Source organism: Lipotes vexillifer, unplaced genomic scaffold, assembly GCF_000442215.2.
Source record: "Lipotes vexillifer unplaced genomic scaffold, Lipotes_vexillifer_v1.1 scaffold369, whole genome shotgun sequence".
Lineage (NCBI taxonomy): Eukaryota > Metazoa > Chordata > Mammalia > Artiodactyla > Lipotidae > Lipotes > Lipotes vexillifer.
This window is the reverse complement of record NW_006798942.1, coordinates 483,666-487,035: the sequence shown is the minus strand read 5'-3', so window position 1 is coordinate 487,035 and position 3,370 is coordinate 483,666. Positions and strand designations below refer to the sequence as shown.

At 39.0% G+C, this 3,370-nt stretch overlaps 1 pseudogene; it reads right to left on the bottom strand.

Annotated features, from left to right (window-relative positions):
* The window catches only part of LOC103070444 (zinc finger protein 396 pseudogene), a 24,445-nt pseudogene extending 21,322 nt beyond the window's left edge, over positions 1-3,123 (bottom strand).
* Positions 3,124-3,370: the final 247 nt, after the last annotated feature.

The window sequence follows — 3,370 nt, the reverse complement described above, 5'->3', positions numbered from 1 at the left end:
GCGTCTCCCACCCGTCTCTGGTTTCCGAGCTTTTAGCCGCGGCTCGCGCCCGTTTCTGGAGCTCCTTTAGGCAGCGCTCTTAAAACCCCTCTCCCCGCGCACCAGGAAACACAGAGGCAAGAAAAAGTCTCTTGCCTCCTCAGCAGGTGCAGACTTTTCCCCGGACTCCCTCCCGGCTAGCCGTGGCGCACTAACCCCTTCGGGCTATGTTCAAGTCGCCAACCCCAGTCCTCTCCCTGAGCTCCAACCGAAACCGAAACCGAGCCTCAGCTCGAAGCCCCGCCCGCCCCGGCGGGTGAGCACACAAGCCTCTCGGGCTGGTGAGCGCCGGTCGCCCCGATCCTCTATGCGGGAATCTCTCCGCTTTGCCCTCCGCGCCCCTGTTGCTGGGCTCTCCTCCGCGGCTCCGAAGCTCCCCGCCCCGCCTCACGCAATCTGCCCGCGAAGAGGCTTCTAGTGTGTGGAGACCTTTCCTCCTTCACAGCTCCCTCCCACTGGTGCAGGTGCCGTCCCTATTCTTTTGTCTCTGTTTTTAATTAATTTTTTCTTTTGCCCTACCCAGGTACGTGGGGGGTTTCTTGCCTTTTGGGAGGTCTGAAGTCTTCTGCCAGCATTCAGTAGGTGTTGTGTAGGAGTTGTTCCACATGTAGATGTATTTCTGGTGTATTTGTGGGGAGGAAGGTAATCTACGCGTCTTACTCCTCCGCCATCTTTCCACCGCCCCCCTGTTTTTTATTTTGTTTTGTGTTCTACAAACGAAATGAGGATGGAGACTAGCTGAACTATTGGGATGAGGATGGAGACTAGCTGAACTATTGGGAAATCTGTATAAAGTATTTTCCAGAAGGAGACAGCTTGTGAATCACTTCACCCACTTGCCCTGCACAAAGTCATCTTCTATTTGGCCCTTTTCACATAGCATACAGCCTCTGCCTGTCCAGATGATAGACAGATGGATGGATCAATCCGTTCTATGTGCTGACCAGGGCAGGTTTCCACAGAAAAGAAACTGGACAGCAGACCTTCAGTCCTATGTTACATATTCAATTATCTCTTCATCTGCTCTCTCTGAGAACCAAAACTTCTTAAAAATTTTGCTTCCCACCTCACAAATACACACAACACAATACATTTCTAAAGGATGTGTGTTTTTCTAAATATAAACTTAATGAAAGGAGAGGGAAAATAAAGTGTGAAATAACAAATGGAAAAAATGCTGAGACACCATCCCTTTAAAACTGTGTAATCCTATTATAATATCAAGTGAACAATTAATGTTTTTTTCCACTCATGCTACTCTTTATGTTTAGCTATTGGGAAGATAAACTTGGTAACAAAGATAAAAATCTTATCTGTAGCTGAATTAAATCTGGGAAATATTTTTTATTTCCTACTAAATTTTGACTTTTAGACTACCTTTGGCCAATTAGTATAACACAGATAGACTGCTGTCTTTCTTGTTCTTAGCAATGGGAGACCTCTGTCTTTACCAGAGCCCTCAGTGCCTCTAACTCTTAAGAAATACTTCTTTATGATAATATTTTGAAAGTATTACTAATAAAGACTATTTTTCTGAGCCATATCTAATAGTATTTGAGAAAAGGTTGAGAACAGAGAATTGATCAGGTTTTTTTGGTTTTTTGTTTGTTTGTTGTTTTGCTTTTTTTTGTATTTTTCATAATATTCAGTGTTGAATTTAAATCTGTGTAATGTAATTACACTATAGTAATCATTTAGTACCTTAGTATCTCAGATAGTTTCCGAGGTAATTGCATAAGGCAGATTGTTTCAAAATTATTTTGAAATAAATACATTAAGGTAGAATGTATTAGCTAAAGTATAAATTTCTACATCTAGATTGATCTCAAAATTTTCAGTGAAGATGGAGGAGCATGATCATTCCAGGTGGGGGTTTCTCAACCACACCAATATTGGCATTTGGACTTGATAATTTTTTGTGTTGGGAAACTATACTGTGCATCATGGGATGTTTAACAGCATCCCTGATCTCTACTCACCAGATCCCACTAGGATTCCCTTTGTATTGATAATCAAAAGTATCTCCAGACACTGTCAAATATTCCTTGGAGGGCAAAATTGCCCCTTTTAAAGAACCACTGATCTAGATAAAAATATGACAGTAGATGTCAAGTCTTAAAGTTATAATAAGGGATAGTGAGCATCCCTGGAATAGCAACTGTAGGCCCATCCCTTGTGCTAGGCATTTTATGTACAACTGTCATGTGGAAAATGACTTTGATGCACTGGTGTCCTCCACACAAGCTATCCCAGAGGAACAGAACAGATTTATGGGCCAAATTAAGATACTCAAATTATATGGTTAATTAATTCAATGTAAAACAGCTAGTGAGGAAACAGGGAAAATGAATGATATATGCTAATATACTTAATATAGGGTCAAAGTATGTAGACCTGAATCCAAGGTCATACAAAGTTCTTAGGTACTGTGTTTATTTCTACCATATCTCAACCTTCCCTGTTGATGAAGCAGTTAGTAAGATTATGGTTGAGGTTTGAGCATAAGGGTTCACAGATAGAAAGCACTGTATGGGAAAGAGGTGACTACAGACATAGCTCACTAGCTAGCTGCTAAAGAGTTATGGATTTTTTCTGCATTGTCTAAACAGAGTACATATGGATCAACAATTAAGCTGTACTGGGTGTCATCAATAGGTGACCGATTTATGAAAAACATAGCTAGTATCTCAGAACTATCATGATAGAACCTTATTCATTCCATTGTTTTCTTTCTAAAAGTTACACATTTGTTTGTCCCATCATAATTTTATTTTCTCTTTAGGATGTCTTACCAATGACTAAATCACTTATTATTTAGGTTTCTCACAAGCTACTCGATTTTTTGTTATCTATACTTTTTAATATATCTTATGAGTTAGTTAGGTTTATTAAAAGCTACTAGATTTATTTACTGTCTATGCTTAACATTTCCTATAAATTTCATCTCCTCTGTAAGTTTTCTTTTCTTTAAACAAGATTGGATAATCTAAAAACAAAAAGTCTTACATTGTAATTACTCCAATAATAATAACTAATATTGGTGGAAAATTAACTCACCTTGCTTAATATTGGCAAATAGTACATTTTGTCCATCTGTATCTAAACTAGTTTTTGTTTTGCTTCTTTTTACTCTGACGCATTACCTTTTTGAACAAGGATCACTAAAATAAATCCTAGTAATGTTTCTCTGGGATTCCCCACCAAATACTTTTTTCCCCCATGTGCATTAAGTATGAAAGCTTCTGGAAGCAAGAAAATCCACAAAATTGATACAACATATGTATAAGAATGAATCTTATAATTATCTCTTCCATGCTTTCTGAATATATAT